Source organism: Myotis daubentonii, chromosome 3 (assembly GCF_963259705.1).
Source record: "Myotis daubentonii chromosome 3, mMyoDau2.1, whole genome shotgun sequence".
Classification (NCBI taxonomy): domain Eukaryota; kingdom Metazoa; phylum Chordata; class Mammalia; order Chiroptera; family Vespertilionidae; genus Myotis; species Myotis daubentonii.
In genome coordinates this window covers 20,323,783-20,335,419 of record NC_081842.1, presented here as the reverse complement: position 1 = coordinate 20,335,419, position 11,637 = coordinate 20,323,783, and positions in this window count along the sequence as shown.

The following is an 11,637-nucleotide window of genomic DNA, read 5'->3' as shown; positions in this document are numbered from 1 at the left end:
TCATATAGGTGGTGGGAAAAAAAGGTAATTTTTAAAAGTGAATTTAATCCATAGAGCAATCCATCCATACATCACAATTTAGAGGAATGAATTACATTTATTGTGAGGTGGAGAGTATGTTTTTTCCATTCTTGGTAATGATTGGATGATATATTTTGTGTGTGTTTGTGTTTTACCTGTACTGTACCAGCACTGGACATGGAATCAGAACACATAATTTTAAGTCCTGCATTTGTCATTAACTAGTGAGATAATCTTGAGTAAATCACTTAAAAACTTCTAAACCTGATATTACTCACATCTAAAATGGTGACACAGTTAAGAATCTACTTATCACATAAGATTGAGAGAGATGAAAATAAGGTAATGTTGGTAAAAACAGTTGTCGTAAACTCTAAAGGTCCGTACAAATGTATTATTATCACCACAATCATCATCGCACCATTCTCCACTCCTGCACTTAGAGAAAAACTACCTTCTCTCCCATAGGAGGCTTTCTATTATGTGAGAATGAGCCACATTGCCATCCCCTTCCATAGAAATAGAAGCGGGGGTGGGGGGGGGGGAATGGAAGGGAGTCTGGTTTAATATATTTAACCAATCAATAGATGAGGACATTTGGGTTTTTCATAAAAAGGACAATGGCTTGAGAACTCAGATTCCTCTTACTTTATTAAAACCTAGCTGAGGCCCTTGTCTTTTTCCTCAAGTGCTGTCCAGTAGGCATATCTGATCATTTCATCTCAAGTCTTTGCAGCTTCTAGTCTCTTCTTCACTCTGCCACCAGATACTAGTATATCTTCCTACATGTGATCAGATTATCCCATGTTTGTAGATGTCTATTAATTTCCACTTGCATATAATATGAAATCCACACTCTTCACCTTGCTTTACAGGTCTCATCCTAACTTGCCTCTCCAACTTCTGAAGCCTTCAGCGTGAGACTTACTCAGAGTCAAAATATCCAGGATTTATGTAAGAGGTCATATATAAAAGTTACTTCTGTTTATAATATGAAAAAATGAAGAATACTATAAACGATTCCTTAATCTCTGCCACTTTTAAACTCTTCCTTTTTTAAAAAAAGATTTTAAATTAGTTTTTAGTACTACTCAAAAGTGTAGCAGCCTACAGGTGGTTACCTATCTGCAACAAAATAAGAAGCCTGTGGAAGAATAAACTGACCATATTACTAACCACATGGTTTAGTTCAGCTGATGTTTATTCATAGTAAGACTTTCTCAATGAAGAAGGTGCCTACCATAGAGCCATTGAGTCCTCTGCGATCCGTATTCTCTGCATCTCATTGAAAGGCTAGAGAAAAGAGTCAGAGAATTGTCAGGAGGCTTCTTTTAAGTAGTAACGAAGTGACATGTATCATTCTACCCACATTTCATTGGTCAGAATTCACACAACCTAATGCAACTCTAAGGGAAGCTGGGGAAATACAGGATAGCTGAGTACACAAGATGAAAAAATGAATTTTTGTGAACTTAGCAGTCTCTGTCACCACTTTTCCTGCATTTTCTATTCCCCATGCTCATAATAGTAATAGCTGCAGCACTTCTTATTCTCAATCACATTATTAGTAATATACTGTATATGCGTGATTTATTCATATCCAAACAATAAAGGTGACTTTCAGTTAATACTTATTTCAAGGCACATCATTGGGCGTTGTTCTCTGTTTTCTTCATCTGACCTATAAATAAGTAATTTTTAAAAGACATTGTTAAATTGGTTCCTGCCAACTGTAAATAAGACTACTAGCCATGTCTACTTTGCCTTGGAGACTGGTTCCCCTTCTGATCATATGTCACACTGTTGCTATTGGTACATTTCAAAATATAATGAACATAAAAACTGATGCTTGGCCAATATTATTTTCTCAAAGTCTTAAACTTGTCAAAAGCTTCTGAATAGCAAACATTACTTTTTGTAACTTATAATTTCATCCTGATTTGTGTATTTAGTCCTACTCTACATAAAATTGTGCAGTTTACTCTAGACTTAGAGTTTGGGGGTTAAAAATAAGATTTCTTTATTTTTTCATCATTTGGCTATTTTTCTTTCTCATTCAAACAAATGATTTAATTATTTTTTTTCCCTTTTAATGACCCAATGTAGACTTGCACAGCAACTTAAAAATACATTTTCAAATTTGTGATTCTGAAAGACCCAACCAAATATCTCTAAGCAAATAAATAAAGCTATCTTGCAGAATATATCTATTAACTCAGCTTAGAGTCAAAAATCTATATATATAAAAGCCCAGCGACAGTTAAGGTGGAATGACCAGAACAACCAGTCGCTATGACATGCACTGACCACTAGGGGGCAGATGCTCAATGCAGGAGCTGCCTCTGGTGGCCAGTGCGCTGCCACAGTGGAAGCTGCTCAGCCAGAAGCTGGGCTCACAGCTGGCGAGAGCAGTGGTGGTGGCGGGAGCCTCTCCTGCCTCTGCAACAGCGCTAACAAGCAGCAAGCCAAGGAGTGAACAGGTGAGCCAGTGGGTGGTTGGGAGCAAGGGGTCCCGGATTGTGAGAGGGGGCAGGCCAGGCTGAGGGACCCCCATCCAGTGCATGAGTTTTCATGCACCGGGCCTCTACTTATCAATAAAATAGCACAGAGTAACCCTAATCTTAGTAGAACTAAGTCACCATGGGTCTTCCTAAAGAGTGTCCACCTCACTGATTTCAGAAGGCTTTGTCATGAGCTTTCACTCTCTTCCCAAAAGCGTTTGATTAGCTAAAAGGGCTCTTTCACTGCGCCGCCTTCACTAACACTTACAGTCTAGTCCAGCCGTGGGCAAACTACGGCCCTCCGGCCGGATCTGGCCCATTTGAAATGAATAAAACTAAAAAAAAAAAGACCGTACCCTTTTATGTAATGATGTTTACTTTGAATTTATATTAGTTCACACAAACACTCCATCCATGCTTTTGTTCCGGCCCTCCGGTCCAGTTTAAGAACCCATTGTGGCCCTCGAGTCAAAAAGTTTGCTCACCCCTGGTCTAGTCTCTCCCTAACTCTACTGTAAAGAGAAGCCACATTTTTACTCACAAGGCTGACAAGAGATCATAGCTGTATTGTGTATCCACTCACAAACAATACGAATATTTGTGATTCTGTGCCTTTTAGTAAGAGTAGAGTTTAAGTCAATCTGGATACTTCCCTGTCTTTACTTTCTGAAGAAAACTATCTTCAGAAAGCTTTTTCTGCCGTCTTCAAATTGCTAGCTTAGCTGAGAGTCATATGAAATAACTTTATGTTGTCTGTTTCCTCGGCAACCATCATTAGCAGAACCATGTGCTTTTCTTTCTTTTGATACAAAACTTTGAGGACTGGCAAATACATATCCAAGCTACTTCAGAGCAATAATTTTGAAAACATAGCAAAAGAGCAAAAATATTTTTTAATGACATAAATATAAAAGCCTTTTATAAGTAATCATTCCAGAATCTCAGTTCTCAGCAAGGTAGATTTCCACCCTCAAAAATACTCCACATTAACCCTGGTTGAGCGGTTCAGTTGGTTGGAGTGTCATTCTGTACACCAAGAGGTTGTGGTCAGGACACATACCTAGGTTGAGCATTGGGTGAGTACAGGAAGCAATTGATGTTTCTCTTTTCTCTCTCTCTCTCTCTCTCTCTCTCTCTCTCTCTCTCTCTCTCTCTCTCTCTCTCTCCCTCTCTCTCTCTCTTTCCCTTTCTCTTTCAAATCAATAAAAACATATCTTCATTGAGGATTTAAAAAATGCTCCACTTTAAATATGAATAAACACCCAAATATGAAAGACACCCAAACTAAGATTTGATAAAGAACTGTGACCTCTATTACCTTGGAAATCCTGTCATAACCATTTTGGCCCTATGGGACTCACAGTAATGGACCCTCTTCATAAAAGAGTCGTGAATAACTAAAATGTTATCAGTATAAATACCACTATCTGGAAATACATATCCAGTTATTTTTAAATGAATCCATAGTTTGTGTTTTTTAATTTTAGAAATATGAGTCTCATCCTCCAGAAAAAGAAAAAAAAAAAGAATGGAAAGGAAGCCTAAACAAGCGAGCCACAGTTCAATAAGGGAAGAGTAGAGTTGAAAGGAGGCAATGACCAGGAGACCCCCATTTAGAAGAAAGTTAACTGCAGAGGAGCCAGCCAGAAAGAGACTCTAAGAGGAGGGAGGGAGACAGAACTACGGGATGATTCATGAGAGCAGGTGCTGCTTGCCAGGACCACTGCTTTTGTTCTTTTTCAGCCCCTTTCCTACTCTGCCTTCTGCCCTCTGGTTTCTATTTAAATTCAGTTACTTCCTTTATTCACAGTTTTCATCCTGGATGTAACTCTTTCTCCATTATCAACATCTGTGTTGCTTCAGATGGTGCTTCCTCGTGTCCTTGAAGCATTTCCTGAGGTATGACTCCAACTGTTTGGATTCCAGGTGTTGTCGGTGCCAACCATTAATCAAACATGTACATCCTCATCTCCCACAGAGGACTAGGCTGTTTATGGTCGTGTCTGGGATTCACTGTGATAAGGAAAGCAAGAGCTTTAATTGTCCCAAAATCATACCTTGCACATTCCACAGAATAGAAAATCATTTCTAAATCAAAGAGAATGATAAAATACTATGACAAATTCATTCATCCATGTAAATAACCTGTAAAAAAGCCCTAGAGTATTTGCAAATCTTCAAAAAGATTGATTGATTTACCTTAGAAATGTGGCATGTTTTCAAAGCCCTTCTATTAACCTTCCATCTTCATAATTGATTTTCTATTGCTTAGCAATTTATAGTTTACGATTTTCTTGTTCTGCATATACCTTGGTATATGTCTCTTCACATATTAGCAACAATTTAAAGAGTAAGCTTTCTTGCCTTGGCCAGGTAGCTCAGCTGATTGGATTATCATCCTGTACACCAAAAGTTTATGGGTTCGATTCCCAGTCAGAGCACATACCTAGGTTGTGGGTTTTATCCCTGGTTGGGGCGAGTATGGGAAAAAACATATTAATGTTTTTTTCTCACATTGATCTCTCCATCTCTCTCTCAAAATCAATAAAAACATATCCTCTGGTAAGGATTTTTTTTTAAAAAAAGCTTTCTTATCATCACCTATATAATGACGAAGCTATGAAGGACACATTTAAACAACAGCTGCTCAATCATTGAACAGCAGGACCAAAATATCCAGTGAACCAATCATGTAAAAACAGTATAGAAATAGGTGTTTTTTAAAATAATATTTTAAAGTGCTAGGTCTGCTTATTTTAATATCATATTGGATATTTTGATTGCTGTACCTAGTAGAGCTAACCATTTTCAAAACGAGGACCATCCCTGATCCTTCTTAGTATCCCATATGCCTATTACAACTTAGGGCTTTTCATCTAATTGGTGAGTAATTACAATCTGTCACATGGAAATGCATTTTCCTAAGAAAAAGAAAACAGAAAATTAATGAGACTGAAACCCCTTTACCTTTCTATATTAAATGCTTGTTTTAGTATTTGGACCCTAGTAGTTTTTCACAAATAGAGCAATTCATAAATTGAGAACAAACTAATAATATTTAAAACATCAAATAAAAAATTCCCTTACAAAAGAAAATATGCTATTGACTTTTCTCTACTTGTTAAAAACACAAGTCTGTACCAAACAGCTTTTGAGATATGAGTGCACTGGGTTTCCTTTGGAGCACAAAAAGGTACTAGACATTTCTATTCAGGAGTTTTTAAAATGGTATTGCACTGTTCCTGTTTTAAAATTAGTATTTATCACCCATAAATTGTTTATTTTTTATAGGTGGAAAAAGTAAAATAAACATAAATTACATAGACAAATGACTGATAGCGTTCTCCAATACCAAATGGTTTGAGAAATCCAGTGATAAATGCCTCCTTAAGCCTTGTTCTACTGCATAGCAAAATAATAGTTCTCTCCTACTATGAACATAGGAACATTCTGTTAATGTAAAAAGGACCTCCTTACTTAGAATTGAGAACACTTAAACCAGTAAGTTTTTTGGCTTCTGAATCACTAATTTGTCAGTGTATCAGCACCATATATGAGGAGGGAGAATTTCAGAAAAGGCAAGGTAGCAACTTGGACTGGGTTACTTTCCAATTGGTCACCTGCATTCAGTTAGTAGAGTTCTATTAGTAGTGTGTCTTTTATTTTCACAATTATGAATCAGCTAGAAATCACATTTTCTATTTGTTTAGTTCATATTAAATGAATGCATGGGCTCTGCCAACTAATCATGGTGTTTTTGAAAGTATCTGTTGTTTTCATTTCCCTAGACAAAAATACTTTCTCTGATATTTACAAAGGCAATACTTCTTCATGGCATCTGATTTTCATCACTTCCATCAGTACTTTGAATATTGACTTGATACTTGCTAGATGACTTGGTACCTGCTAGAAGTTTGTTCTGACTAGAATGGAATTATTAAGAAACTTCTTTTGGTTGCAAATGGGTGTATATAGTAAGATGGTATAAGCGTGAACACAACAATGAGTTGCATGTAAAGAGTAAGTTGGGTTAGATTGAAGATTGTTTTTCATTGTGATTTAAAACTCCGACTCTTCTGGAACTTGTCCAGATAGGAATACTTTTAAATAGATTTTTTAAAAATTTTAAATGTATTTTAAATACATTCTTCTAATTTTGTAATTGAAACTTTTACGTTTAGCCCATTTTAGTGAGAATGTTCTTGTCTATTAGATAGACCTAAATTGACATTAAAAAACCTGGTTGCTTCTGCCCTAACCAATTTGGGTCAGTGGATAGAGCGTTGGCCTGCAGACCAAAAGGTCCGAGGTTCATTTCCGGTCAAGGGCATGTACTTTGGTTGCAGGCTTCTCCCTGGCCCCGGCCTTGGTCAGGGCTCATGCAGAAGTCTTTCAAACTAGCTTTTCACTTTTGTTGGTTTCCAAGAAAATATTTCATACCAGAATTAATTAATTATAGAAATTGATTAAAAATTAAATTATTTAAAAGTAATTATAAAATCATGAAATCTATTAACTATATTGTGTGTATACCCTAAGTGAGAATATAAATCATGTAAAAAAACATCCTTTTTCCATTTTTTTATTTATTTAAACATAACATTTGAAAACAAATATTGTCAATCTTGGATAATGTAATCATTTGGGAATTCTAAATAAGAAAATCCCAAGTGTTCATACTAAAACCACATATAGTCTCCAACAATTTAGACCCAAGAGGGTTCCTTAAAAACCAAATATTAGCAGTTCTTTTGGTTCATTGAAGACAATTATGACATAGCTATTTTAACTTTCCCTGATTGAAAACTTGACTGGACAAGTGATGAGCAAGTTATAGTTGATGAACTTTCAAATAAGGCGACTTAATTAATTTAATTTTATTTTATTTACAATAAGCCCTTTCCTAACATTTTACTGTAATTCATCTTCAGTTCGCTTATGACTTCCCAGTGTTTATCTTGGACCTATATTTATCTTCAGAACTCTAGACAAATTAGGTAGGGTGATATTTTGAGATATGATTTAAAGTATTTTCCTAACATTTTCTTATAATGTTTGCTCTGCTACTAATTCAGTCATAATAATTCATTACCTCAGGGGAGGAATGATGCAATGGAAAGCTGAAGTAAATCTTGGGGCTTTCTGATTACAACAATCTCTCTCTCAAGAGAGAGAGTATAAAGAAGAACGCAGCACATTAAAAAATGGATTTGGAAGGATATATGATTAATCAAAGGGCACCGGTTTTCCTTCTGAAGACTAAATTGAGGGTTTCTTGGCCAGGAAAGAAAATGAGTCAGAAGAGAAGCAAAGAAAGCTAAGATATTGATGCATCTCTGAGAAAGATCCCTGTGCTCTCCTTCTCCCAATCACACACCACACCCCAACCAGGACCAAGTCCCCAAACAGGGTCTGGGTTCCTGGAGCAGAGAGTCTGTTCTCCAGAACATTTCCAGACTTATATTACTGTGCATCAACTTACTAAAAAACAAACAAACAAAAACTATATAATTTTATGAACATCACCCCCAAAATTTCAATTAAAAAAAGATTTAACAATGCTCCAAACAGAAAAAAATAATAATAAAAAGCAACAATTAAAATAATGAGGTACTGATTCAAAGATTGACATACATCAATGATTAGACTAAGAAGCCCCAAAAGCACCAATGCATATACAGACACTTGATAAGTGACAACACTGACACTATGAACCAATGAGAAGAGGACCATCTTTGCAATAAAAATACCAATATTGGAAAAAAGGAGACTTTACGCCTACCTTAAACCACAATATCAATTCTGGGTGAGTTATTGACCTAGATGTGAAAATTACAACAATAAAGCCTTTAGAAGATAATATAGGAGAATGTCTTCATTACCTTAAACATACAGTAAGAAAGGATGTCTTAAACAACATATAAGAAACACTAGCCCTAGCCAGTTTGGCTCAGTGGATAGAGCGTTGGCCTGCAGACTGAAGGGTCCTGGGTTTGATTCCGGTCAAGGGCACATGTCCGAGTTGCAGCTCGATCCTCAGTAGGGGGCATGCAGCAGGCAGTCCATCAATGATTCTCTCTCATCATTGATGTTTCTATCTTTCTCTCCTTCTTCCTTCCTCTCTGAAATCAATAAAAAAGAAAAAGAAAGAAGAAAGAAGAAAGAAAAAAAGAAAAAAAGGAAGGAAGGAAGGAAGGAAGGAAGGAAGGAAGGAAGGAAGGAAGGAAGGAAGGAAGGGAGGGAGGGAGGGAGGGAGGGAGGGAGGGAGGGAGGGAGGGAGGGAGCGAGGGAGGAAGGAAGGAAGGAAGAAAGACAAGACATAAAGTAAGGGTGCAGCCCCGATTATGAAAATGGCCTTGGCATCCTCCACAAAAGGCCTGTAGCTGCTTCCCAGGTTTTTCTAACCCACTGGGCACATGCACAGCAATCACTGTGGGGAAGGATGCCTTCCAGAAACAACACCGCAGCGGTTACTGACAGGGATTCTTTGAGGGCCTCCTGATTGATTTCTTCGTTCTCAGTAGTGAAGGCTGACTCTGCAGGTTCAGGGAAAGAGGTAACTATTTCAAAACTTTAAGGGGAAAAATCCTAAAGCCACATGGAAAGAGAATTTGGGGAAGGGATGCCTACTTTTCTAAGATCTAGGGATACTGTGTTTTATGCTGCCTCTGCTAATAGCTTAGACGATGTCAGTGTTTCTAGTCTTCATATTTATTCCCAAATGGAGGATAATATGTCAATTTATACTTGACTACTCAAAGGATGTGATAATGATTAAATCGGGATTAAAGCTCTGAATTCTTCATAAGAAGAAAGGGCAATGTAAACCCAGCAATGCCATGATGCAAATGTGCTCTATCTCCTGTATATTTCTAGACATAAAGGTTATTGACATAATCCTTCCATCACCTAGTGGAGTTTATGCCTGGATCATTTTCTTGAAATGGGTCGCTGTAAGGAACCCCTTCCCATAAAACCTGCAGTGATTTATTGAGTAACAGACCCACCATAGCTCAACCATAATTTAAAAAATAAAAAGAATTTAAAAATAGCATCTTTCTCAAATGGGCTAAATTTGAAGTCCAGTGAATAAAATTTGACAAAAATCAATTAAATTAAGTCAGGAGTATTCAATGTTGTATTGGAAGTCCTCATCAGATAAAGTAAAATAAATAAATAAAGATAAAATGTTTAGAATTCCAGATGGCGTGATTTTATCTAAATAAAATCCAAACTAATCTATAACTAAATGACTAAATTTGATAAGAGAGTTTTACAAAGTTGGTGAATACAAAGCAATATTGGCAAAAAAAAAATTATATTCCTAATACCAACAGTAAACAGTTAAGTTTTGAAAACTTTCCCAAAAGCATAAAATCATGAATATTTATAAATAAATCTCAGAACTCTATCCAGGGAGAACCAAGATGGCGGCATAGGCTAACGCCGGAGTTTGCTGCCTTGAACAACTACTTCAAAAGTGAAACTAAAACACGGAACGGACATCACCCAGAACCACAGGAACACTGGCTGAGTGGAAGTCCTACAACTAGGAGGAAAGAGAAACGCATACGGACACTCAGAGGAGGCGCAGTGCTGAAGTCAAATTCTGAGGTGCGGAGTGCGCCGAGCGGGCTGGCAGCGGAGGGCACGGTTGGCGTTTTCAATTGGGAGGGTGTCACAGACTCTGAGCTCCAGATACGGGCGAGTCTTTAGGGACCCAGACTCAAACGGGAGAAGCGGGACTGTCTGGCTTCGGTCAGAGCGAGTGCAGCTTTCTCTCTGAGGTGTGCAGCGGTTGCTGGGACTCAGAGAGGCAGAGCCCCTGGGGACAGGACTGAGAGCCGCCATAACTGCTCTCTCCGGCCCACCCTGTTGATCCTGTGCGACCCGCCCCGCCCAAGCCCTGCACAGAGGCACTTGCCGGATAGCCTCAGGCAAAGGTTAGATTAGCACCTCCCTAGAGGACAGAAGTTCTCTCTCTGCAGACACAGCTGATTCTCATAGCCACTTGGCCTGGAGGTCAAACCTGCCGGGGTCCAACCCCAGCAGGTCCAGGGGTTCCCAAAGGCGTAGACAGAGTCGGCGAAGAAGGAATGACACGGAGACAGCGTTCAGTTGATCAGCAGCCTAGCCAGGATCTCCAGCCAAGTTCTGGTCTGGATCTCCAGAGAGGTTCTGCTTCGGAGCTCCAGCGAGGTTCTGTCTGAGATCTCCAACCAGGTTCGGTCACCAGGTTCTAGTCAGGTTCTCCTGCCATATTTCTGTAGTCAGGCTCAGTCCAGGATCTTTTGCCATGTTCTCTTCAGCGAAGTTCTTCTGTCTGTAGGTTCTGTGTAGGTTCTGTCTTCTGAGTTCTGACTTCTAACTTCTGTGTCTTGCTGTCTTGTTACATCTGTATTTATACTCGTTGATTCAATCCTATCAATCTCTATTAAAAGGTTAGGGCGTTTCTTATCTCCATTCCAGGGAGTAAAGATTATGTAGCTTAAGCATGATTGTTCATAAAGTGATTAATTACCCCCCTGGCACTTAGTTGAGGGGTTTTATTCCCTCCCTAACTTCAGGGGAAAATCCCTACCTGGGGATTCAACCTTTCTCGGAGAGGTGACCTTGGTTAAAACACACAGCGCTAAGGGGAGCAAACATATTAAGAACCGTATGCCATATATGCCAGGTCCCTTGAAACAGCAAGGATGGACTGGCTCCCGGCACAAACCCTCCCTGGTTTTTTGCTTCAACAATCAAGGCTTAACTACAAGACTGCGCACAAAGACCACTAGGGGGTGCACCAAGAAAGCATAACAAAATGCGGAGACAAAGAAACAGGACAAAATTGTCAATGGAAGATATAGAGTTCAGAATCACACTTTTAAGGTCTCTCAAGAACTGTTTAGAAGCCGCCGATAAACTTAATGAGATCTACAAGAAAACTAATGAGACCCTCGATGTTATGTTGGGGAACCAACTAGAAATTAAGCATACACGGACTGAAACAAAGAATATTATACAGACTCCCGACAGCAGACCAGAGGAGCGCAAGAATCAAGTCAATGATTTGAAATGCGAGGAAGCAAAAAACACCCAACTGGAAAAGCAAAATGAAAAAAGAATC